General features: G+C 48.0%; 1 pseudogene; it reads right to left on the bottom strand.

Annotated features, from left to right (window-relative positions):
• Positions 1–482: 482 nt before the first annotated feature.
• Positions 483–27797, bottom strand: LOC136455936 (late embryogenesis abundant protein ECP63-like; annotated as a pseudogene).

Genomic DNA, 27797 nt, shown 5'->3' with positions numbered 1-27797 from the left:
ACGAATAGAGTTGTGGCAAGCGTGGACATTCTAGTTGGGCCGTCTGAGTCGCGACCTAGTTGGGCCGTCCGAGCCATTACGATGGGAACTCGTGGTGAGTGGAAATGACGCTCCTAGAAGCTGCTGAAGACGGTAACCAAACGAATAGAGTTGAGGCAAGCGTGGACATTCTAGTTGGGCCGTCCGAGCCGTCGCGACCTAGTTGGGCCGTCCGCCCGTTGCACATGTTTTTGAAGGAAAAGAATAAAAAGAAAAGAAAAAACCGTAAAAAAATAAAATAAAATAAAATAAAATTAAAATTTAAAAATAAAAAATAAAAAGTGAACAGGGTTGAGTAGTGGGCGGATCGGCGGAGGAGGCAGGGATTCCTGCCTGGTTAAAGAGAGCCTATTCGAAATTCGCTGCCTGATGGTACGTCTACTGACAACAGTAAACAGTGCTATTGTACGTACTCACCACGTGTCTACAAGCAACAACAGTATAGTAAGCATCGCTATTCGTTTAGGATAATAACGCTATTCGAAATCGCTCGCTGCATGATGTCTGTAGACGACGATACGTCTGCAGTCTTCTACACGATGCCAACGTACACGTACTGGACTACACTTGTCTTTGTCTACTTTGCTCGCCTCGCAGCCTTGGAATAGAAACGCCCAGGGCCCAGCCGGCTCATCAGGCCTCTGCACTCTGCAGCCTGCAGGCAGGTTGGTAGCTAGCGCCGTCGTGGCATGCCAGTGCCCTCGTCGCCCATCTTGCCGACGTCGTTGAACGCCTGCCCTGCCCCGTCATCTGGTCCGCCGCCTTCACCCGCAGCATCACGTCGTCCTCCTCGTCAGGCTCACGATTGTCGTCGTCCCCGATCCCCGGCGCCGGCGATGCCGCAGCTGCCTTCCGATCCCCGCCACCGGCCGCCTCAGCCCGTTTCCTCTCCACCACGTCCGTTGGCATCACCATCTTCTCCGCGAACGTGCCCGCCATCGCGCCCTTCGCCATCCCGTAGATGTTCTCCGTCGCCGCCCGACCCCTGCACGCGCGCAGTCCAAAAACCCAGAAGAAGCGAGTCACGCGCGACTCAAGCATGCATGCAGTAGAAGAAACGGATGAGCTGTAGCGAGTACTTCTCCTCCTCGGATGGCTCGTGCACGCGCCGCGCCTCCTCCTGGGCCTTCTCGGCCGCGCGCCGCCGCACGTCCTGCCCCTGCTGCCACGCCGACTCGTCCATCTCGCCCTTCCTCGCCACGGCGTCGCCCGCGAGCGCCAGCCACGCACCCTCCTTCTTCTCCACCGCGTACTCCTTGGCGCGCTCTACCGCCGCCGCCGCCGCCATGTCCGCTGCGGTGGCGTCGTCGTCGTCGCGGTCGCCGCCGCCGCTGTCAGAGGTGGTGCCGCGGACGGCGCCCATGACGGTCCGCGCGCTCTCCTGCACGCTGCTCAGGATGCCGCCGCCGCCGCCGCCGCCGCGGGGGCTGACGGGCGTGGTGGCCTCGTGGACCTGCTGGTCCCGCCTTGATGCGGCGAGCTCGTCGGCCGCCTTTTGCGCCGCGGACCTTGCGTGCTCCTCGCGGCTCTTCTGCATGGACGCCATGGCACACACCGGACTCTCGTTGATGATCTAGCTATCGACCGGGGGGTTGCGCAAGCTTCTGGTTGCTTGGGTGAGATGCGGGAGCACGGCAGTGGGAGGCGGACAATAAAACGATGGCCATCATAGGGTGACGCGGCAGGGGCTGAAGCCCGAGGGCGTCGCGCTACGCGGCGCGTGTGGGGGTGAGCTGACACGTACGTACCCACGCATGCAGGAACGGTGCTCAACTCCATCCATTCCACCGTGTACCTATTGCCAGGGAATCCGACATGTATCTTGAACTGAAGTAGTGGAAAAATATAAGACCTCTTCAAAATGACCTATTTTGGATTTCGAAGCACAAAAAGAAAAAAAATGCACCTACAAAAAGTAACCTTGAACAATAGCCACGACACCCCAGATTCTCAAAAAAAAAAAACATTCACGACGCCGCAACGATAATCCAAATACGACGCCGCCGCAACGATAATCCAAATACGACGCCGCGACGATAATACAAATGCGACACCTATAGGAGAGAATGGCGCTGATGGTGACACCGTCGCACGTCTAATGAACCAGGTTTTCACCCTTGGATGACAGAGTTAGAAGGAGAACACGACATCGCCTATAGGGAAGCGGCGCTCAACGGTGTCCGCCGTGGCCAAGGTTTTCACCCACGAACCCACTAGCACGGATGCCGGGTCAAGAACCAGCTAGCACTGCCATCACTGTTGTCCCGCCGCCACCTAGAAGGCCCTTCAGAGGGGGATCGACGCGTCGGTTGCACGAAGCAGTTGCACACCTGCGTCGGCCACCACCCCCTCCAACCAGGCCACACGGAGTTGGACCTGACTCCGCCACTCGTGTAACACTGCCGCGCATTGAGGCTGTCAATAACCACCGTCGACGGCTCTGGCACCCGCCGCTATCGTTGCCGATCTTGCCGCCAGCAGCCACGAGGTACGTGCCCCCACCACCGCGGGCGCCGCCCCCCCTGCCCTGGGAGTGCCGGATCCAGCCGCCAGGCTTGGAACCCCGCACCCCATGCTGACGCTACTGCCTCCGTCTTGACCACTACCACGGGCGCCATACTTAGTTGGCCCGCCAGACTGCTAGTGGCCACCGCAGGCAGGCGGCCCCGGCTGCCGTCCTAGCAGTAGCTGGGCAGGTTTGGCCGTCCGCCGCTTCGGCCTATGCCGACCTCGGCCACGCCCAAGCCGCCAGACCGGCCACCATGGGAAGGCCAGCCTCGTAGTCTGGCGCCACAGCAGCCCTGGCCAGCTGTCGCCGCAGCAACCAAGCCCGTGAGGTGAGTGAAAGCATCTAGGCCCCTAGTTGGATTTCGGTGATTAATGTCAATACAAAGATTACTATGACTAACGTGTGTTTTGCAGAGACAAGTAAGTTAGGTCATGGTAATTAGATCGATTGGGCAATCGAGGTTGTCATGCCCCTACGATGGAAATCGTTTCGGTTTTCAAAGGATGGACGACAAGGTTAAGGATGACTAGTTCTAAGTCTCGATTGGAGTTGGAGAGACACTTAGAGTAGTTTAGGACTTTGTTTTTCCTTTGCCGTACTATGAAGGGGGGTATGAACGGGTAGCTTGACCTAGTTGAGTCTAGTGAGTTAGGTGTGGTGCACACTTGTTAAAAACTAGCTCTAGGTAGCTCCTATGAATGCCTAAGATCCTTTGGAGCAAACTTCATTCACATATGTTCGGAAGTTGGAAGTGAATGGAGGGTCAAATACTGACCGGACGCTGGCTCCGGTGCGACCGGACGCTGGCCGCAGGGTCCGGTCAGTTCATTTGACCGAGAAGATCAAGTCTGGTGTGACCGGACGCTGGGAGGTCATGTGACCGGACGCTGAGGGCCAGCGACCGGTCAACTCTAGTAACGGTCCAGACTTGGAAAAGTGTGACCGGACGCGTCCGGTCAATGTGACCGGACCCTGAGTATCCAGCGTCTGGTCGTTTACAGTAAGCATCCAAGAGCGACCGGACGCGTCTGGTCGGTACTGACCGGACCCTGACAGCGTCCGGTCATCACTTGAATGCTGGTTCGCGGGTTGAACTGACCGGAGCGTCCGGTCATCACGACCGGAGCATCCGGTCATCCCGCAGAAGCTCATAACGGTTAGTTTTTTAGGCTGGCTTATAAATAGAAGCTCCACTCGTGAGTGGAGCATCCTTTGCTCATTCCAACAGCTAAGAAACACGTTTGTGAGTGCCAAGAAGAGCAAGATCCTAGTGAGGTGTTTGTGATTTGAGAATCCAAGAGAGTAGCCTCACTAGCAAATCAAGAGTAGCAAAGTGTGCATCCATCTTCTCATTAGGCTTCGCGTGGTCAAGTGAGAGTTCGTGCTTGTTACTCTTGGTGATCGCCATCACCTAGACGGTTTGGTGGTGATCGGGAGTTTGGTGTTCACCCGGCGGAGCTTGTGGGTGGCCCAACTCAAGTTGTGAGCGGCTTTGGGTGATTCGCCACGACGGAGTGTCGAAGAATCAACCCGTAGAGAGCACTTGATCCTTGCGCGGATCAAGGGGGAGCTACACCCTTGCGCGGGTGCTCCAACGAGGACTAGTGGGGAGTGGCGACTCTCCGATACCTCGGCAAAAACATCGCCGCGTTCCTTTCTCTCTCTACTTACTTTGAGCACTTACTTTGAGTATTTACTTTGAGCAATTCAATACTTGTTTTACATCCATAGAATTGCTTGCTAGAGTAAGTTTGGAACATAGGTTGAGAGGTTGTCGTGCATTAGTTTGATATAAACACTTTTCTAGGCACAAGGGGTTAATTGGGCTATCCGTAGGATTTGATTATTGCAAGAGAATTTAGAATTAGCCCAATTCACCCCCCCCTCTTGGGCATCTTGATCCTTTCAATTGGTATCAGAGCCTCGTGCTCACGTTTTTAAGCTTAATCGCTTAGAGCAAGATGTCTCACGGGGATGGACCTCCTCCTATCTTTGAGGGAGATGATTTTCCATATTGGAAAATCCGCATGGAGGCATACTTAGAAGCTCTAGATGTTGGAATTCTTAGAGCCGCCTCTCAAGGGTTCCCCGCACCTAGGAATGCTGCACAACTTCAAGGCGATGAAGTGAATTATGAGAAATGGAATGCAAAGGCTCGCAACACCATTTTTAGAGGCCTTTGCAAAGAGGTGTTCAATCGTGTAAGGAACCACAAAGACGCCCATGCTCTATGGTTGGACGTTTGTGCGCTCCATGAGGGAACCAAGAGTGAGCGTGAGGAACGCTATCATCTTGTGATTAAAAAGCTAAATTCTTTTGAGATGTTTCCCAAAGAAAGTGCTAATGAGATGTATTCTCGATTAAATGTTCTTGTAGAGGAAGTCAATGGGCTTGGACTTACTCAAATGTCACCATCCGATGTTGTGAGAAAAATCTTGAGTGTCCTCCCCATTGATAAATATGGGCACATTGTGACCGTGCTACATCAAGGTGATCTTTCCACCGCTACACCGACACAAATCTTGGGAAAGATCAATGCGCATGAGATGTACATGCACATCACACCACAAGATGGCTCATCCTCTACAAAGAAGAAAGAGAAGGACCTAGCATTCAAAGCTAGCCAAGACAAGGGCAAAGCAAGACTTGAGTATGAGAGCTCAAGTGATGAAGATGATGAAGAAAGCCTTGCCCTCATGGTGAAGAAGACCACCAAGATGCTAAAAAGGCTAAACAAGAGTGGCATCAAGTTTGATGGCAAGAAGAAGAAGTTCTTCACTAGCTCAAGAAGAAAGCCAATCTCCGAGATGGATTGCTACAATTGTGGCAAACTTGGCCATCTAGCTCATCAATGCACAAAGCCCAAGAAAGACAAGTTCAAGAACAAGGGCAAGAAAGATGATTCAAGTGATGAAGATGAAAAGAAGAAGAACAAGCCATACAAGAAGAGAGATGGCAAAAAGAGGGACTTCTACAAGAAGAAAAAGAGTGGCAAGGCCTACATTGTCGGTGATTGGCTCACGGACATTGATTCATCAAGTGGATCACCCGATGATGAGAGTGACGATGAAAAGGTGGCCGCCATTGCTATTGATCTTGCATCTTCACCGCCACCATCACCATCATCCTCTACACACCTATGCCTTATGGCCAAAGGTGAACGCAAGGTAACTAAGAGTGATGATAGTAGTGATGATGAACATGCTAGTGATGATGATAGTGATAGCGATGATGATGACTCACCTACATATGATGATCTTGTCAAAATACTAAGAAAATATACTAAGATCATTAGAAAGAGTAGAGCTACAAATGAAAAACTTGATGCTAAAAATGATTCACTCTTAGCTAAGTGTGATACATTAGAAAAGGCTAATGATGAGCTCAAAGAAACAAATGATTCTATATCATCCAAACTCAAGGAGCTCAAATCTTCTAAGAAAGAGCTTAAAGATAAAAATGATAAACTTGAGTGGGTGCACAATGAGCTTGTCACTAGTCACCATAAGCTAAAAGATGAATATACAACTCTAAAGATCAATTATGATACCCTTATTATTGCACAAGAATTCTTACCAAATGAGCCACATGATGCTACTAACCATGTTGTTAAGATTGATATAGCTACCTCATGTGATGATTTAATTGATGAAAGCATTGAGCATGGATCTAGTAGCAAGGGCAAGCAAGTGGTTGAGTGCAATGACTATGATGAGTTTGTCAAGCTCAAGAGTGACAATGAGAAGCTCATGAAAGATCTTGAAGAGATGAAAAGTCACAACACCATTGTGCTAGAAACTCTTGATCATGACAAAGAGGTGATCCTTGAGAATGAGAAGCTAAAAGAAGAAATCAAGAAACTCAAGGAGGAGAAGAACAATGATATTCTCAAGGAAGAGAATAAGAAGCTCAAGATGGAGAAAGAGCATCTCAAGGTGGGATTGAGCAAGTTTGCTAGAGGCAAGCATCTCCAAAGTGAGCTACTCATGAATACCGTCATGAAGATGGATAGAAGTGGCATTGGATATATGGCAAGTGTAGAGAAGAAGAAGGCCCAATCTCAACACCAACAATCAAAGCCAAAGCCAAAGCCAAAGAGATGTTTTGAGTGTGGACTAGAAGGCCACTTTGCTCATGAGTGTCAAACTCCACCACCACAACCCTTGCCCAAGCATGCTAGACCCTTTACTTTCAATGCTCACTACATGCTTAGAAAAGATTCGAGTGGAAAGATGAAAGTCATGTTCTTAGGTCCCCTCAACAAGAGTAGGCCTAAGAAAGTTTGGGTGGCAAAGTCACTTGTTGAGAAGGTGAAGGGCCCTCAACAAGCTTGGATCCCTAAAGCGTGAATCTCTTGTGTGTAGGTGAACTACAAGACCGGTGGAAGTCATTGGGTTATTGATAGTGGTTGCACTCAACATATGACCGGTGATCCTCGTATGTTCACCTCACTAGATGAAGAGGTAGATGGACAAGAGAAAATAACATTTGGAGATAATTCAAAGGGCAAGGTTAAAGGATTGGGCAAAGTGGCAATATCAAATGATCATTCCATCTCCAATGTGCTCTATGTTGCTTCATTGAGCTTCAACTTGCTATCCATTGGGCAATTGTGTGATCTTGGCTTTCAATGCTTATTCACCGAGAAGGAGGTGGTTGTATCCAAGGTAGATGACAATCAAGTGATATTCAATGGATTTAGATACAATAACTTATATCTTGTTGACTTCACCTCCGAAGATGCAAACTTGAAGACTTGCTCATGTTGGGATGAGCTCACTCAAGAAGCTTATGAAGAATGATTTGGTGAGAGGGTTGAAGGATGTGAAGTTTGAAAAGGACAAGCTTTGTAGTGCATGTAAAGCCGGCAAGCAAGTTGCAAACTCTCATCCAACCAAAGCTTTCATATCAACCACAAGAGTGCTAGAACTCCTACACATGGATTTATTTGGACCAACAACATACAAGAGTTTGGGAGGAAATCTCTATTGTCTTGTAATTGTGGATGACTATTCAAGATATACATGGGTGTTCTTCCTTCATGACAAATCCGAAGTTGCATCTTGTTTCAAGAAGTTTGCCAAGAGAGCTCAAAATGAATTTAAAGTGAAGCTCAAGAAGATAAGAAGTGACAATGGCAAAGAGTTTGACAACACAAATATAGAAGCTTATTGTGATGAAGTTGGAATCAAACATGAAGTCTCCGCAACCTATACTCCTCAACAAAATGGTGTAGTTGAGAGGAAGAACCGGACTTTGATCACTCTTGCAAGGACAATGCTAGATGAGTACAACACCCCCGAAGCTCTATGGGCGGAAGCAATCAACACCGCATGTTATGCATCCAACCGCCTATTTCTTCAAAAGTTCCTTGTCAAGACTCCATATGAGTTGCTTAATGGGAAGAAGCCGGACGTCTCCTTCTTTAGGGTGTTTGGTTGCAAGTGCTACATCTACAAGAAGCGGCAACACCTAGGGAAGTTTCAAAGGCGTTGTGATATAGGTTTTCTTGTTGGTTACTCATTGAAGTCCAAAGCATATAGAGTATTTAATCATGCCACCGGCTTGGTTGAAGAAACATATGATGTGGAATTTGATGAATCTAACGGCTCCCAAGGAGCACATGAGAATCTTGATGATGTAGGTGATGAACCATTGAGGGAGGCTATGAAGAATATTCCGGTGGGAGACATCAAGCCAAAAGATGATGAAGATGATGTACAAGTCATTAATCAACCCTCTTCATCAAATGTACCACAAGATGGTGAAAAAGTTGGGAGAGTAGAAAATGAAGATACTCATATCTCCCATGAGCAAATGGTGGTACAAGAACAAGATGTTGATGCCCCACAACCTCCTCCTCAAGTGGTCAATAGAAGAAATACACCTCTCTTACAAGATCATCCACAAGATCTCATCATAGGGAGTCCAACAAAGGGGGTGATGACTCGATCTCAAAAGCTTACTTCATTTATTGCTCATCACTCTTTTGTTTCTTGCTATGAGCCTACAAAGGTAGAAGATGCTCTTAAAGATCCGGATTGGATCAATGCCATGCATGAAGAGTTGAACAACTTCACTCGCAATGAAGTTTGGAATCTTGAAGTGCGACCAAAAGATGCAAGAGTCATTGGAACAAAGTGGGTGTTCCGCAACAAGCAAGATGATCAAGGTGTTGTTGTGAGGAACAAGGCAAGACTAGTGGCAAAGGGGTTCTCTCAAGTTGAAGGTTTAGATTTTGGAGAAACCTTTGCACCGGTTGCAAGATTAGAAGCCATCCGTATCCTTCTTGCATATGCATCACATCATGAAATGAAACTATATCAAATGGATGTGAAAAGTGCATTCTTAAATGGCTTTATTAATGAACTAGTCTATGTTGATCAACCTCCCGGGTTTAAAGACCCTAGATATCCTAATCATGTTTATAGGTTGTCTAAGGCACTATATGGGCTTAACCAAGCCCCAAGAGCTTGGTATGAGCACCTTCGGGACTTCCTTATTGAGAAAGGCTTCACCATTGGGAAGGTCGACACCACACTATTCACCAAGAAGCTTGATGGGCATATCTTCATTTGTCAAGTATATGTTGATGATATCATCTTTGGATCATCAAATGAAGACTCATGCAAAGAATTTGGTGAATTGATGTCTAAGGAGTTCGAGATGTCAATGATTGGTGAGCTTACATTCTTTCTCGGTTTTCAAGTCAAGCAAATGAAAGAAGGCATATTCATCTCTCAAGAGAAATACACAAAAGATCTTCTCAAGAGATTCAAGATGGATGAATGTAAGCCAATCAAGACCCCAATGCCTACCAATGGACATCTCGACCTAGATGAGGGAGGTAACTCGGTTGATCAAACTCTCTACCGTTCTATGATTGGTAGCTTGTTATATTTAAACCGCATCTAGGCCCGACATCATGTTTAGTGTATGTATGTGTGCTAGATTTCAAGCTAGTCCTAAGGAAACACATTTAATTGCCATAAAAAGGATCCTTAGGTATCTTAAGCACACACCAAGCATTGGCCTTTGGTATCCCAAAGGAGCTTTATTTGAATTAATTGGCTATTCCGATTCAGACTACGCCGGATGCAAAGTTGATAGAAAGAGCACATCCGGAGGGTGCCATTTGCTTGGTAGATCACTTGTGTCTTGGTCCTCCAAGAAACAAAATAGTGTGGCTTTGTCCACCGCCGAAGCGGAATACATTGCCGCGGGTGCTTGTTGTGCACAAATATTATACATGAAACAAACTTTACTAGACTATGGAGTAGTTCTAGAGAAAGTACCTCTTTTGTGCGACAATGAAAGTGCGGTAAAACTTGCAAATAATCCGGTTCAACACTCTCGCACCAAGCATATAGATATCCGCCATCACTTTCTAAGAGATCATGTAGCTAAAAATGATATATCACTAGAAGGTGTAAGATCCGAAGATCAATTAGCGGATATCTTTACTAAACCGTTAGATGAAGCTACTTTTTGTAGATTGCGGAACGAGCTCAATGTACTTGATTTTAGTAACTTCACTAAAAATTGAGCTTGTGTTGTCCCTTGCATTCATTGTAATATACAACATGTTTAATTTGTGGCAATGCATATAGGGCTTGTCTAACATGGTTAAGATAACCGCCGAAAAGCGTGTGAAGAAGCTTAACCTTGGATCAAACTTGACAAGCAACTAGATTTACTTACAAGTATTACATATGCATGAATGTTGTTTTGTCGTTTTGTTCCATTTGCCCTCTTGTTGCCTATTTTCTTAAAAAGAATTATAGCCTAAGGCAAAATACTTTGAAAAATATGAGGGTTTGAGAGAGGTCACTCACATCAGTCCCAATTGGTGTTTATTTGGATCTTATTCAAGTTGGGACTTGATTGGGAACAGGCAGTGCGAAGGAAGGATGAAGGATTGCTGGAAAAAGGTGCACCGGACGCTGCACCGGACGCTGCTGTTCAGCGTCCGGTCAGTTCACAGGAGGTGAACTGCTGTTGAAGGAGTGACCGGACGCTGCGTCTGTGCGTCCGGTCAGGAAAGGGCTCAGCGTCCGGTCGATCGGAGGATGACAAAGTTAAACTGACCGGACCCTGCCTGCGTCCGGTCATGGACCACCGGACGCGTCCGGTCGTGATTTCAGAGGATTCGGACCTCTCTAGAATCGACCGGACGCTGGGTGGTAGCGTCCGGTCGCTACCACCGGAGCGTCCGGTCAGTGGATCTCGCGCGTCAAGGACTCTTTTCCCCTTTCCTTTTCTGTCGCGTTTTGGGGGTTATTTATCCGAACCTTCGTTCTTCTTCCTTGACCTAACCCGAGCCACCGTGAGCCCGCAGCTCAAGCCGCCGCCGTGCCCTTGCCCGTGTAGCCGCGCCACCGCAGCCGCCAGCCCAAGCGCCGGGTCGCCGCCGACCGTCGCGCCACCTCGCCCGGCCCCCGCGCAGCCTCGCGCCGCGCGTCTCCGTGCCCCTGCCCCGCGCCACCGCCGGCCAGTCGCAGCCACACGTCGCCGTCTCGCAAGCCACCGCCTGCTCAGCTCCTCGCCGGCCTTCTCGCACCCAAGCTCGTTGTTCCATCGGTGCCAAGGCTGAAAATCCTCGCCAAGTGATCTTGCCCTATCTTCCCATTGTTTGGTAAGGCAAATCTTGTGGTTCAATCTTGATCTCCAACTGTGACCTAGATCAAATTCTAATTACATTGATTCCCCATTGCATTCAGGGCGTTTGACCTAACCCTAACCGGTTCCGAGATCCCCCACGTGACGTCTTATCTATTCTCGGTTCGCTGATCGTCAGGGTAGAAAGCCATTCGATTCAATTTCGCATCTACATTGCTTTCTCTGCTAGGTTTTCGCATCTATTAGACATATGGTATTTATTTGTATATCCATCTATTCTATCGTGCAGCGAGTCGGTTCCGTTGTGGTTCAATTGGCAGTTGGCAGTAAACTCGGAGCCAAGCTCGCGAGTAAGGATCGAGGCCAAGCCTCGAAAGCAGCAGTTTGACAGTCGATCTTCATCAGCGACAGTTCACCATCTTGTCAGTTCAGATGGCTCGCACCAAGAATGTTGGTGGTGGCCCAGGTGAAGATGATCGGAGGCCCCCGCCTCGTCAGCCAGCCGGATCCAAGGGCAAATCAACCAAGCAAGTAACATCCAAGAAGCGGAAGTACCCCGACGCAGAGACAGCCAGAGCAGCAGCTGTTGCAGAGGCCGTAGAGCGTGCCGAGAGAGGTGGCACCCGCAGCGGAGTTGTCATTGCAGATCAGCCAGTTTCACCCGCAGTCAGAGCTGCGATTGAGGAGGTTGAGCGTCGTCATGGTAGTCCAGCAGGGACTGCCACGTTTGTAGGACGACGGGTTGCCATTGAGGAGGGTCCGTCAGCACAGCAGCAGCCTCCACCAGCAGAGCCTCAGCTAGCCCAGGAGACTCAGGAGAGTCAGGAGACCGAGCCAAGCACCTCAGCTACGTCGCTCGAGTCGTACCAGTGCTGCAGTTCCACCGAGGCCAGCTACACGGCGCAGGGGTTCACGCCCTCCACCCAGACCACAGGGTCCGCCTCCAGTGGTTCACCTCGACTTGAGGGCCGCTACAGCCAGGCAGGTTCAGCAGCTACGGTTTGTTGAGTTTGAGGTTTGGTTCCCTCCGAGGAGGGATGAGAGAGCAGCTGAGGGGTTCTACATGCCACTGCAGGAGGATTTCTACAATGCATATCTAAACAGTGGGGCAGTGTTCAGATCACAGAGGGTCTGTCCGATAGAGTCCATTGTGGCAGCAGCCAGAGAGGGCATTCGGCAATACTTGTCATATTTGCCAGGACTGTCAGATCTGATTGGACGGACAGGGATATATGTACCTTCTTGGGTTCGTCAGTTTTATGCCTCGCTCTACATCGATCCTCATCACAGATTCATTCACTTTGTCTTCAATGGCAAAGACTATAGAGTGACGAGTAGCAGGGCCAGAGAGATACTGAGACTACAGGAGCAGCCTGTAAGGATGCATGAGGTTTGCTATGGACATCAGGAGCCTCCCAGGCGTCCTCATGGAGGGTTGGTGCCCCCTACAGACTTAGTGCGCCATTGCTTCAAGGAGCCGTTTGGTGAAGGGTCGAGCAGGAACCCCAGTGACTTGACTCCTACAGCGAGGATACTAGAGGCCATCATCAGGAGGACACTGCTTCCCAGGTTGGGATACAGGAGGGCCTGACTCGCTTACAGCTCTGGCTTCTCAATGCCATCATGCAGATGACAGTGTTTGACATCTGGGACCTCCTTCTTTCAGAGATGGAGGATACTATTGCTGAGGGATTCAAGGGTCGCAGGCAGCTTCCCTATGCTCACTGGATCACGTTCCTCATCCGCAGAGTTGTGATTGATAAGCCCCCTGGCATGATGGATGAGTATACAGGTGCCACTACAGAGTTCCCAGCTTACAACCTGTCACAGAGGATCAGACACGCCACTCCTCAGGCACCCAGTCAGCCTAGCCGTCGCCCCGATGTGCCAGAGTCTGCAGCTCAGCAGGACGAGATCATCAGAGGGATTGCAGCCACTGAGGAGGCGGAGCTAGAAGCACAGCAGGAGGTGAGTGAGTACAGTGACAGCTCCGACGACGACTACCAGCCTATACCTCAGATGCCTCCACGCAGACACGATGCAGAGGCAGGTAGCTCCAGTTCTGCTCCACCAGCTCCACAGACAGACCCCGCTCTCATTGCTATTCTTGAGCGGATGCAGCAGGATCAGACACGACAGGCACAGGAGACAGCTACAAACTTCGCTCAGTTTAGGCATCGTCAGGACGATGTTTCAGCGGCAGCAGCAGCTCCTTCAGCACCAGCAGTTACTTATGCAGCAGCAGCTCATGGGATTCATGCAGCATGTAGTGACAGCCATTGGGATTCCACTGCCACAGACTTCGCCCCAGCTTGCACAGCCTCCTACCACTTCGACGACTCCAGCAGTACAGCCCATCGGGCTTCAGAGTCAGGGACAGCCTCCAGCTCAGTTTACTTCACCTCCTATACAGGTGTCCCAGTGGTTAGCTTCACCTGGTGTAGCCCCGCAGTTCACTCCTTATCACACGGGTTTCTCACCAGAGCAGACTTCCTCGCTTTTCGTGCCTGAGTCGTCAGTCTCCAGGAGTCTTGGAGCATCATTCAGCGAGTTGACCGGCATGCCTACTCCGCCTCACATGCATACTGCCGGTCCGTCTACAGCAGCTCCAGCTATCATGACTACTCAGAGGCTCCCCTCGTCTGTCGCCTCGTCAGATCCTACGACAGACATACTTGCAGCTTCACAGGCAGCACCAGCCCCAGCTCAGACCCAGACCGCTTCAGCGACACTTCCTGCTTCAGAGGGTCAGTCAGTTCAGAGCTCAGGGTCAGATGATGATGGCGCCCAGTTCCACCTTGCTCCACGTACTTCAGCGCCCGACTCGTCCGCTGCAGCCCCGCCGACCGACCCTTAGGTTTTGGTGTTTGACGCCAAAGGGGGAGAGGGTTTGAGTATGTAGACTTAGGGGGAGCGAGTTTTAGGGGGAGCTAGTTATCTAGAGCGAGTTTTAGGGGGAGCTAGTTATCTAGTATTAGCTTATTATATACATTTGGAGTTTTATTTGTGTGATACACTATTACTTATGCATTCGTGTGTTTTCTTTCATGCATACTATTATATATTCATGTGATAGTGCTATCTACATGATTGTGATATTTGACATGTGTGATTTCTACTTTGCTTTATCTATATGTCATATCACTTGTGGAATGCTCATTTGCTTTTGCTTCCGTGTTTTTTACTTCGAAGCAAATGAGCTTTGTTATTTGTACTCATGCTTAATTCATATCCTTTGAGTACATTGTGTTGGCTTGGGTCATATAAGCTTGACTAACTCTTTTGTTCTTATTGACAAAAGCTTATATGAACCAAGCCCGTCAAAAACCTCACTCCATAACATACTCGAGGTGGTATTGTCATCAATCACCAAAAAGGGGGAGATTGAAAGCATCTAGGCCCCTAGTTGGATTTCGGTGATTAATGTCAATACAAAGATTACTATGACTAACGTGTGTTTTGCAGAGACAAGTAAGTTAGGTCATGGTAATTAGATCGATTGGGCAATCGAGGTTGTCATGCCCCTACGATGGAAATCGTTTCGGTTTTCAAAGGATGGACGACAAGGTTAAGGATGACTAGTTCTAAGTCTCGATTGGAGTTGGAGAGACACTTAGAGTAGTTTAGGACTTTGTTTTTCCTTTGGCCGTACTATGAAGGGGGGTATGAACGGGTAGCTTGACCTAGTTGAGTCTAGTGAGTTAGGTGTGGTGCACACTTGTTAAAAACTAGCTCTAGGTAGCTCCTATGAATGCCTAAGATCCTTTGGAGCAAACTTCATTCACATATGTTCGGAAGTTGGAAGTGAATGGAGGGTCAAATACTGACCGGACGCTGGCTCCGGTGCGACCGGACGCTGGCTGCAGGGTCCGGTCAGTTCATTTGACCGAGAAGATCAAGTCTGGTGTGACCGGACGCTGGGAGGTCATGTGACCGGACGCTGAGGGCCAGCGTCCGGTCAACTCCAGTAAGGGTCCAGACTTGGAAAAGTGTGACCGGACGCGTCCGGTCAATGTGACCGGACCCTGAGTATCCAGCGTCCGGTCGTTTACAGTAAGCATCCAAGAGCGACCGGACACGTCCGGTCGGTACTGACCGGACCCTGACAGCGTCCGGTCATCACTTGAATGCTGGTTCGCGGGTTGAACTGACCGGAGCGTCCGGTCATCACGACCGGAGCGTCCGGTCATCCCGCAGAAGCTCATAATGGTTAGTTTTTCAGGCTGGCTTATAAATAGAAGCTCCACTCATGAGTGGAGCATCCTTTGCTCATTCCAACAGCTGAGAAACACGTTTGTGAGTGCCAAGAAGAGCAAGATCCTAGTGAGGTGTTTGTGATTTGAGAATCCAAGAGAGTAGCCTCACTAGCAAATCAAGAGTAGCAAAGTGTGCATCCATCTTCTCATTAGGCTTCGCGTGGTCAAGTGAGAGTTCGTGCTTGTTACTCTTGGTGATCGCCATCACCTAGACGGCTTGGTGGTGATCGGGAGTTTGGTGTTCACCCGGCGGAGCTTGTGGGTGGCCCAACTCAAGTTGTGAGCGGCTTTGGGTGATTCGCCGCGACGGAGTGTCGAAGAATCAACCCATAGAGAGCACTTGATCCTTGCGCGGATCAAGGGGGAGCTACACCCTTGCGCGGGTGCTCCAACGAGGACTAGTGGGGAGTGGCGACTCTCCGATACCTCGGCAAAACATCGCCGCGTTCCTTTCTCTCTCTACTTACTTTGAGCACTTACTTTGAGTATTTACTTTGAGCAATTCAATACTTGTTTTACATCCATAGAATTGCTTGCTAGAGTAAGTTTGGAACATAGGTTGAGAGGTTGTCGTGCATTAGTTTGATATAAACACTTTTCTAGGCACAAGGGGTTAATTGGGCTATCCGTAGGATTTGATTATTGCAAGAGAATTTAGAATTAGCTCAATTCACCCCCCCCCTCTTGGGCATCTTGATCCTTTCAGTGAGGGAGCAGGCGGAGGAGAAAAGAGGGAGCTATGTCGTAGCCACCTATCGCCTGCACGAGCACCGCCCACCGCCGCCACAACCGCCGCCGATCATCATGCCGCCTGGCCTAGGCAAGCCAGATCTAGCTGCCAGGGGCCCGGATTCGGTCGCCCGGGCACCGAATCCGACCACCTAGGCACTGGATCGGCGGCCCTGGCCGACGCCGCTGTCACCGTCAAGACCTGGAGGGACGCACGGGGGAGAAGAGAAGTGAGCCCCGCGTCCATCCCCTACGCTAGCTCTGGCACTAGCAGGCGCCGCCAAAGCTGCGGCAGGCCCTCCCCGCCAAGCTCCACATAGCTCACACGGGGGAGGGACCGCCGGCCCACTGCCACGCACGCCGCGGCACTCAAGGGAGGGAGAGCCCCACTACTTCCATCTCGGTCGGCCAAGCGGCCATGTCGGCGGCTAGCTCCAGAGGTAGCACGACTGGAGAGGGGGAGGGAGAAGGGGGCGGTGCTAGGGTTTTAGGAGGGCCTCCGTGTTACCCGCGTGGGAACGACACAGGGGCGAGGTTATGTGTTTTTGCTTAATTACCAATCTAATGATATTTGTTATGTATCATGAAAATGAGTAGTTTTATATATACTTAGCCAAACTTAAGGATATTTAATGAATCACTCGACAAACAAGATACGTACTTATTTTGAGATCGACGGAGACGAGCGGAGTATGTATACATGTTCATATGAACGACAATGATATTTAAGGATTTTTCACCCTTTGAGACCAGAGAGTATGTATACAGGTTCACATTAATGTTTAGGATGGACGCCGCTAAAAGTGTACATTAGAAGATCATATTGATGAAATTAGGAACGGGCATCAAGCTATGCATAGATAAAGATGCACGTATATATGGGCATCAGATCCTGTAGAAACCCCGTCCGAGGAGCGTGACGGCTAGTGGCGCATGGTCGACTCCTGCATCGTCAACTAGATCTTCACCACTGACTCCAAGGTCGGCTTCGACATTGTTCGTCAGTCGTGCTTCACTGCCTTCTCACTGTGGCACGCCATCGAAGGCCTCTTCTTCGACAACGAGCTACAACGTGCGGTCTACCTCAAGGCTGAACTGCGTTCCACAAAGCAAGGCAACCTCTTGATCAACGATTACTGCACCAAGCTCAAGCATCTCAACGATCAGCTTTGTGACATCAGCCATCCCATCTCTGAGCTAGGCCAGGTGTTGAATCTCCTACACAGCCTCAACCCTCGTTACTGCTACGTCCAACAGGTTATCACCTCCAAGTTCCCAGCGCATACCTTCATGAGCGTGCGCTCCTTCCACATCTTGGAGGAACTCAGCGCCCAACACGACGCTAATGTCAAAGCCGGGCATGCTCTCGCTGCCACACATGGTGATCGGTCGATTGGTTCTTCCGGTACCACTCACGTGTCCTCCAACGACGGGTCTTCGGCTTCCAGTGCGCCCCGCGCCAACCGCTCCAACAACAACGGTGGCCGCACTGGAGGCCGAAGACCCATCGTTGGAGGACGCGTGAGTGGTGCCCGCTCAGTCGATCACCATGTGTGGGGGTGAGAGCTTACCCAGCTTCGACGTTGGTGCGTGCTGGGCGCTGAGTTCCTCCAAGATGAGGAAGGAGCGTGCGCTAATGAAGGTGTGCAGTGGGAAGTGGGAACTTGGAGGTGATGACCGGCTTGATGTCGCGGTAACGAGGGTTGAGGCCACAAAGGAGATTCAGCACCTGGCTTGGCTCGGAGACGGAGTGGCCGATGTCACGAAGCTGATCGGCGAGGCGCTTGAGCTTGGTGCAGTAGTCGTTGATCGAGAGGCCGTCTTGCTACGTGAAACGCAGTTCGGCCTCGAGGTAGACCGCGCACTGTACCTCGTTGTTGAGGAAGAGGCCCTCAATGGCGTGTCACACGGAGAAGGCGGTGAGGCGCGACTGACGAATAATGTCGAAGACGGCCTTGGAGATAGCGGTGGAGATCCCGTTGACGATGCAGGAGTCGACCATGCGCCACTCGCCGTCACACTCCTCGGATGGGGTCGGTGACCGAGCGTGACTCTCGAGGCTGAACTTACCAAGCGCGGAGTTGAAGCAGCGCCACTGGCCATAGTTGGCCTCGTCGATTTCCAGCGTGACAAGGACGTCAGAGGCTCGGAGCGGATGGAGACCGCCTGGAGGACGGCGGAAGAGGCTTCGTCGTCAGAGGAAGCACAGAGTGCGAGGGAGATAGCGCCATTAATTGATGCGGAAGCGGTGGCGAAGGGATTGGTGAGATGCTTGGACGATGATATTACGTAGAAAAAAAAGATTGATCAACGACATATTATAATGATCCCTGGTGTTGTACATATATAGATTCCAACTGTGGCCAGAGGCCACACCTAGACAGGCGAGTACGCGGGCGAGCGCGCTCTGCGGGAGCGTGGGCGCCGCGGCGTGCGCGAAGGGCGCTGGACCTGGCATGCGCTTGACTGAAGACCGGGAGAGCTCTAGCCGTTGGAGGCGTGCCGCTGACAGATCCAACAGAGCCACGTTGTTGCGCATGCCGTATGTGCAATTGCTGCCTGCCTAACGGCCTGTCGGCGACTGTGAGGCCGTTCTAGCGTGCGCACGTTCAAATTGAAATGATGTTCGAGCGATGCTTGCTTTGCTTATATATGCACACTTTGACTGTTGCAAATACAAAAACCAAAATAGTTTGTATTATTGTTGTATATATGAACTTCAGGGAAAAGAGATCCGTCGCGTCTCTTTATTTATTGTAGTTCTTTTATAACGTTTATTTGTAGTTGGATGCTACTTTTACATGAGAAGCACAACGCCTGAACGCCGGCCAGGTCAGCTCCGATCCAGCGGCCATCAGCTAGAACGGCGTCTCCGTGGAACGCCGGTGCCCTCCTCCCCCATCTTGCCGACGTCGTTGAACGCCTGCCCCGTCATCTGGTCCGCTGCCTTCACCCGCAGCATCACGTCCTCCTCCGACTCGGCTTCGTCCCCCGCCTTATTATCTGTGGTCCTGTCCGCCGCCACGTCCTTCTGTCTCGCCGGCCTTGCCCATGGCGGAGTCCGCCACGCCCCTGGCCTCCTCGCGGACTTGGTCCCGCCTCGACGCGTGGAGCTCGTCGGGCGTCTTCTGCGCCTCGGACTGCGCGCGCTCCTCGTGGCTCTTCTGCATGGACGCCATGGCTCTTCTAGCTGACAACAACCTGGCACACTATCTACTCGATCGAATGATGATGCCGCCGGTGCACTCTCTTGTTCTTGGTTTGCTTGTGCGAGTGGTCAGTGGATGAACACAGTGCAGCGCGAGTTGGGCCGAATTTTTTTATTTTCAGCCTTTTTTTAAATATTCCCGGTGGTTTGATTTTTGTTTACGATGGTTTGATTTTTTCATTTATGGACCTTGACCTCGTGTCGAACGTGATGGTGATCGGGTGCCGACGCGGATAAGGCCTCGACGCCATAGATCTTGGCACCGTAGATCTTGACACTGAACTGTTACCCTATAGATCTTAGCGTTTGAAATAAAGTATAATTGTTCCGAGGAACATGCAATAACGTCATTACAGTTCAACTGGTTAGGACGTACGCAACTTAGCTCAAAGGCCTAGGTTTAAACCCCAGTGTTGAATCTTTTTTTTTTTGCTATATTTTTATAAGCAATAAGAACAAGAAAAATTATTTCGAGAAACATGCAGTGATCCCATTGTGATCCAGTTGGTTTGGACGCGTGGGTCTTAGCCCACAGACCTTGGCTCTAACCCGAGCAGCAAATATTTTTTGTTAAATTTTTATTTTTATAAGTAATTACAACAAGAAATATTATTCGTTTATTATTAGCGTCATGGGTTTCACCGCACACTGTATATTATTGTTCTATTATTCCACCGTACACTATATATTTAATTTATTTTTTATTTGATTTTGAAACATTACGTACCTCAATCAAGTTGAATTGTATTTACATATATATGGCTTTTGTCATCATATATAAGTTGAAGGCTTCCGAGACGAGGAGTAAATAAATAAAAGAATTTATTTTTTATTAAGTAAGTGTAATTTTCTTTGCCTCCCTATTTTAGCGTTGAGCTCTTTAATTTGCATACCTCCCTATTTTACATGAAATAGAATTAACAAGAAGAATGGACTTAATGTATTAACTAAGAGCTCCATATTATCATCATTTGAACTGTTCAACTAAGTTTGGTGAGGAACGGAGGAGGATCTCCCCCTCATGAGAAAAACACTACTACCGAGGTATATAAACTAATAAATAAATAAATACATCCATAATTATGATAATATAAGGAGGATTTGGATTTAGATAATATATAAATAAATGCACCTTGAGACGTATCCTTCGTCCGAAACAAATTACAAATTAACAAATAATGTTCTCTCATATTAATAATAGCAAAGTTTGGTGCAATCGAGAACGTTAGTAATAACTAAGTAAGCAAAAAAATAATTAATAAATGCAGTAAACAAAATTTACCTGCTGAATTTGAACCTAGGTCTCATGTTAGAGCCAAACATCCTAACCAACTACTCCCTCTGTCCCACGACAATTGTCGTTCTAGCTCAGTATTTAAGTGACCAGGTTCATAAAGAAGTCCATGTATCTAGTCATATGGATGTCCAGGTTCAGACCTGCAATGATGCACCTGGTTCAGAGCTACGACGACAGAGACAACGGGACGGAGGGAGTAGACTACAACTGAGATACAACATGTTTCTCGAAATAATTTTTCTTGTTCTATTGCTTAAATAATTTTTCTTGTTCTATTCCTTATAAAAATGTAACAAAAAAAGATTCAACACTGGGGTTCGAACCTAGGCCTTTGAGCTAAGTCGCACGCGTCCTAACCAGCTGAACCGCAATGGCGTTGTTGCATGTTCCTCGGAACCATTATACTTTCATTTCAAACGACAAGATCTATAAGGTAACAGCTCGGCACCAAAATATACCGCACCGAGCTCGGCGCCAAGATCTATGACGCCGAGGCCTTGTCTACGTCGACGACAGGTCACCGCCACGTCCGACACCTCGTCAAGACCTCGACGTCATTGGCCATGGCGCCGAGACTAGTTTTCTCAGCGCCGAAAGACATGACGCCGAGGTCAGAGTCCATAAACGAAAATCAACCACCAGGAGTATATTTGTGAATATTTTTCAAAAAAAAAAGCTGAAAAATAAAAAAGTCGGCGATTTGGGAGATAAAAAGGGTGGCGAGAAATCTACAGAGAGGGTAGGGTGTCGAGGTGTCGCTTGCCGGTCGCGAGCGTCGCACTGCACGCCGCGTGTGAAAGCTGTAGGACACGTACAATCCTGACATGCTGCTCAGACGGCACGTTGGGTCCATAGCCCGAGAAGCCGAGCAAAAATTTGTGGATGGAAAAAAAAATAGACCCGTGTAGGGTAAGACAGCCCGTTGAATTATAAGTATTTTATAATTTACCATATAAAAGTATGTCATTGGTTAAACATGACATGTCATGCTCTATTATTATTCATTAAGTGACGAACAACTAATTAACATGTAAACAACCTAAGGTGATTATGGGCCTGTTTGATTCCTACCTCTAAACTTTACTCTAAACTTTAGAACTTTAAAACTTTAGAGCTGTTTAGCTCACTTTTGAGGTCTAAAGCTTTAACGTGAGGTGAGCTAAAGTTTAGAGCTAATTTTAGACAACTTGTTTAGAGCTTTAGCTCTAAAGTTTAAAGGTGAGGATTCAAATAAGCCCAGTTGCTCTCCCTACTCTGAAATTAGAAGCAAGAACAATCATGGTCATTCTCAAAATGATCATGCATTCGAAAGAATCTTTGCAGTTGTACGCACATGGGAAATCAGGATAAACCTCCAGACTCAAGCTTGACAAGATCGTCCATGAACGGTTTGGCTGAGCCGAGGTCCTAGCCCTTCTATCTACCCCACCCTCCCCCTCACCAAATCCACACGGTTATCCGGTTGGCCCATGTACTAGGCTTACCACGGCCAAATAGTTTGTACGAGTGATTACTCCAACTCACTACAATAGAGAAACGATCCTTAAGCATTGCACAAGCTATGCTACCTGAGATCTCACTGTCATGGTGGTCTTACTCCTCTTTAGTCATATTTCATAAGCAAGATTCATAACCAAGGTCATATTTATTGTTACCTTGTTCAAATTCAAAGGACCTATCAACTTCCCTCAAGTACAAGTTTTAGTTGGGTAATCAACCATGGTGTGTCCTGCCTATAACTCGCGAACATGAGTTCCCGCTCACACTCGACTTCTACCGGTTCTAAGTCAAACTAAGCATAGTCGGCATTTTCAAGCCCCATGGAGTTGTTAACTAAAGCTTTACTATCTAAGGTGAGAGCTGAGATATTATTAGTGAAGCAGGTCAAGTTCTTTAACATCCTTAACACGACATGCAACTAAGTACATATACATGAAACAAGGTAAGTATCCAAAATAAAGGTTCAATAAGTAGTGGTGCCTGCCTGTTATGACGACGGATGGCATTGGGCCATCACGACTAGCTATATACATGCCTTGCGAAACATTTGAGCCTACAAGAGAGGAAACAGAGATGAGAGAGATTCGGAAGGGTTGATGGTATTTGATGAACAAGATGATAAGACGGGGTTATTTAAACAAACCAAGGACAAGGCCAAGCGATAAAAATTTTGGGACACAACTGTGTTAGGGACTGAGGCAAAGAAGCTAAGAATAGGTGTGATCAAGGGTAGGATGCTCCACCAAACTCTATGTCAGGTGAAGACTAAGGCCCTATTTGTTTCACGGCTTTTATCTAGCTTCTATTAGCCAGAAGCTGAAACAAACAGCCCAGCTATATATTGAGCCGGCTTTTGAAAAACTAGAAAGTCGGCTTTTGAGGAAATGAACTATAAGCTAAAAAGCACATTATGAGGAGTTTTTCTGGTTTTTGGTGCGCCAAGAAGCTAAAAATTTATTACAAAAGCTAATAGCTACAAGCCAAAAGCCCAAAAGTTGCAGCTCAAACAAACAGGCTGCAGTTGAGTTGTGTTTTCACGAACAGTCTGTTATGAAGTGACAGACAGTCCATTGAGACATGTGACGAAAACATAGCCTGTGCATAGATACATGCTCCGTTGGGTCAGGGTATTGTGTAGTTAGGGTTGTTGACGGAGTGGTCCGATCGCTCAGATCTTATATAGTTTGTCGGCTCCTGACGGACAGTCCGTCGAACTAGACTGATTGTGGGCTAAGTCAAAAACAATCCATGGTGACGCTCCTTTGATCCGACGATCAGTCTGCCATGACGGCACGGACAGCCAATGAAGCGTCGACAGAAACTTTATATATTGGTGTGCGTATTTGGGTGATCATAAGTGCTTGTAGAAGTTGTTCTAAGGGTGTTGTGGAACTTCGTAGGGGTACTTGTGCAAGACTTAGGTGTAAGAAAAACTAGGGTTTGGCCAAGGGTCTATGCATACCGAGGTATGTGCTCTTACACTATGTTTGGATCTTAGAATAAGATTGAGAGATACAAGACAACGGGCTTATCCATTGGGGTCTTGATTTTGAGATCACCAAGCTCAAGCTCGTCTCCTTAACTTCCTCACACCATGAGAAAGACATCTTTGATATTGGATAGGATGACAGTAACTATTTGAGAGAGAAGCTTCTCCTTCATGCAAGAACATATGGCTTAGAGATTTGGGGGATGAACAGGATGAACACAAGAGATTGATTGAGGGGAACCAGAGCTTACACTAGAGGCTGGATCGAAGATCTTGGGCTTAATAATCTCCTTCTTCACACATGAGTCTGCTCCATTTCTCTCCATCCATTTTCTTGCCCTTGCTCTCATGCTTGTGAGAGAGAGGAGAGTGGTGACATGGGCAAGCTAGTGCTTGTGGCTTTATGGCTCTCCACGAGCTGACAGGGGACAAGGTGGTTGGAGAGCGGACAACACAACACTTGCATGTTGTAGATTCACTGGCATGACATGGCAAACAATCCGTTGGGTCCTTGTGAACTCTGTCAAGCTGACCAGTCAACATGATTGACCACTGACTCGCGGGCAATCTGTTCAGAGATCACGGATAATCCGCCGAGATACTTAAGCCCTGAACTTTGTCAAACTCTTTAGAGGGATCAAACGTAGTGGCACTCCACCTTCTATAACGGGTCACTAAGTCCTTGGTGGGATCTCTTATCCAATTTCTATGTTCAGTGCCCGTCATAGGCCTTGTCTTGCACTAGTTTAGGTAATTCAAAAAGATTGGGTATAAACACTAAGGTAAGCATTTAGGATAGTGGGTGGGTCGATAAACATGTGTCCACAGAGATAAACTAGAGAGCATAACTGACCAAGACTTTTGATAAGGAATCCTTGGGTTGCACCAGGTCCAAGACTCAAGGCAATAACGCAGGAGCTCAGTGTTGGCTTCACAATGAGTTTTTTGCAAGGTTTTATTTGGGGTGGTTCTGGGTCATGACAAATATAAGCATTTTTTGTTCTCTATCTATGTGCCATGTTTATTCATATTTCTAACGCTTATCCTGGTTAAGTTATTTTTCAGAATGATAAAATATGATAAATACAATCTGGAAACGCAACCTTATGAGCCTATATTGATTTGCCATGTTATTCTAACATTGGATCCATGATTAAGAGCGTTCGGAATCTACAAAATGGACGTAATTCAGCTAGTGAAACCTAATCAGCTGGATTTAAGTCTTCGATTTAATATGGATGGTCATATTTTTTTTAAAATTTGGTCTCTAAGATTTAACAACATTTTTCAGTGGTGATTTTATTAATCTCAAGATATGTCGATCAAACTTAGTCTAAATCTTCATAGAAGTAGGATATATGTACACGTATTTATATATACATGAGCGTCTATAAAAATGTTGGAATCTCACGTGGATAATGACAGATTTTTATATATAGTGTAAATAAAAATACTAACATACACACAGCTGGAAGAATAGAAAATAATACGGAACATAGATTAGTAGTATATGCCTACGAAGTGTGCATGGCTATTCCCGGACGGCCGGACCATGCACGTGCGCATGCCTACGAAGTTAGAGACTCAGAATGAATCCCCATCTTATTAGCCAGCGAGGCAATACTAGTATTATTAAGAACTGCAAAGGAGTTCTGGTCATTAGAACAAGTACCTTTATCCTCCAGAGTTGTAGCCATCTTGCTCTGAGCTTGGTCTCCCACCTTCACTTGTGATGTGCAATTATCCTTGAGTCTCTTGCTCTGTCTAACCTCCTTCCATTCGGGCCAGTCAGTCTGCTTATCCTTCAGCCCATCTTCAATCACAACAGACAGCAGACACATGCTTATCCCATGTATTCAGCTGCTCCTGAGAACATTCAATGTTACTCATCTTTGTAGTGCCCATTTCAGCAACCATAGCTTCTTTATCAACCACCATGCTAACAGCATTTACTTCCTCATTAATTTCCTTGTCCTTCTCTTTTACTACTTCCACTTCATCAATCTCAGATTTCTGACCATCCTCTTCCTGAACAAGATCCTAATCCCATGTGAGGTACTTCTTCTTGACTGGAGATATCTACTTCAGGAGCTCCCTGGCTGCCTTTAACAGGACTCATAGAAACAGTTCTATCAGATGTATGGTTTTCCTCTTTCTCCTCCATAATAGTGGAGAGGCCTTTACTGGGACCAGACTTTAACATATAGTCTTCAAGCTGAAATAATTCAGATCTGTTACATCCATGCAAAGCATTTTTAGCCTCAATTGCAGTCAAGGGATCATGCTTGAATTTTTGCATATTTGAGCCATACTCATTAATAACAGTATGGGATGAATCCTCCACAATGATACTGCTAAGCATTCTAACCTCCAGATTGTCAAATGTGCCAAATCTGAGTTGCTCAAACCCTGGGACAATAAGGTCACCAATCTTTAGGCCCTCATCTTCACTGTCCACATCATTGCTTGCCAACATTTGAGATTCCTGCTGAATAGAGCAGTCACCAGAGACTTGTTTCCCTTTGACATTGCTTGCATTCTTACTGGTACCAGCTTCAGAGCGCTGGCCCAGATCTTTTGCAGGCTCCATTCTCTGTTTCTTAGGTGATGGAAAGTCATCCTTGGGTTTATCCCTTTCATTCCTGATCCATTGATTTCCAGAAGGATTGGTGTGCCATCTTGGGTCACCTCTCTCTGAAAGAAGTAATCATAGAAATTAAAGTCCAGAACCCCATCCGTTGAGGCAGGAACCTTGGTGACATCCCTGCACCCAATTTTGACTCTAACATAGTCATTCTTGTTCAAGTTTTCCTTATCCACTTCCAAGGGCAGCCCCACTTTTGATGCTACCATACAAACATTGGAGTAAGACCTCTTCTCATAAGGGATGTTAGTAATCCTAAACCAGGCTACATCCAGTGGACCATTGGAACCAGTTGCAGGGTTCCACTTCTCAACTTTAACTACCACCTCAGGCATGGACCTCATCCTCAATTCAGTGAAGTGGGCTAAATCATCAATGGTCTGCACATTAGGGAACCTCATCTGATACTTTCCTTCCCCAATTCTCTTAGCATACCACCTCCAGGTGGAATTAGGACCAGCTTTCAATCTGAATTCATTTTTGATCTGCCTGGCATTTGCCTGCCCAACAGTAACAGTGATAAGAGCTGTAGTAGACATGTCTTTTATCCCCTCATTTGTATTAGCACTCTCAATAACATGGAATGCTTGCCCATAAGCAGATAACCACAAAAGGGTGAGATAAACTCCGATGGCATTTTGTTCATACAGACCCTAGCCACATTCCCCTCCATATGACACCTTGAGCAGACAATAGGGCTTGGGCACCCATTAGGAGTATGCCCAACCTTGCCGCATCTGTGACAGAAGTGCTGTCTCTCCTGCTGCTCTCTCGGAGCCTCCCTCTCACCATCCCCATCATTCTGAACTGCTTGGTCATCATTCAAGATGATTTGGGTATTGTTTTTCACAGACGTTTGAACCTTGGCCGATTCTGTCTTTTGGCTGGGATTAGATTCCTCCTTCTCAGATTGAGCCGGGTTAGCCTCCTGATGCATCTGGTTCCCAGGAACCCTATTGAAACCCCGACCCCCTCTGCCCTAGAACCTCCCCCCATCTCTACCGCCTCCCCGTGGCACCCAACCCCGATTGCCTCCTTGCCAGCCACCACGAACACCACCGCGATTTCTCCCATAGCCGTAATTTCCACCATACCCAGTATTGAATCTACCCTGGTTTTGCTGCCTTTGATCCATGCTTGGCTGCGGAGGAGCCAGATGAAGGACCTGCGACAATGACCTGGTATCACCACCCAGAGTAGACCAAGTGGATTTCACAGGAGCCACACCACCAAGGGGAGCAGACTCCGTGCGAGAATGAAACAAATCCCCAGAATTTTGAACAGAAATCACGGAGCAAACCCCTACTTCCACACTGCGAGCCCAGATGTGGACAAGCCTAGAACTCAGATCCGCGTCAGGGTGATCACATACCTCGTGCGGGAGCCGAACCCTCTTCTCCGCCTGACCTTCCGCCGTAGTTCTAGAGGAACTAGGGTTTCCACCCTCACTCGAAGAAGAAACAGAGGAGGGAGGAAGGGGAAGAGAATGAGAGCGGATGCCCCTCCG

This window comes from Miscanthus floridulus, chromosome 6, assembly GCF_019320115.1.
Source record: "Miscanthus floridulus cultivar M001 chromosome 6, ASM1932011v1, whole genome shotgun sequence".
Classification (NCBI taxonomy): domain Eukaryota; kingdom Viridiplantae; phylum Streptophyta; class Magnoliopsida; order Poales; family Poaceae; genus Miscanthus; species Miscanthus floridulus.
Note: the sequence above shows the minus strand (reverse complement) of the source record. Positions and strands in the feature narration are given on the sequence as shown.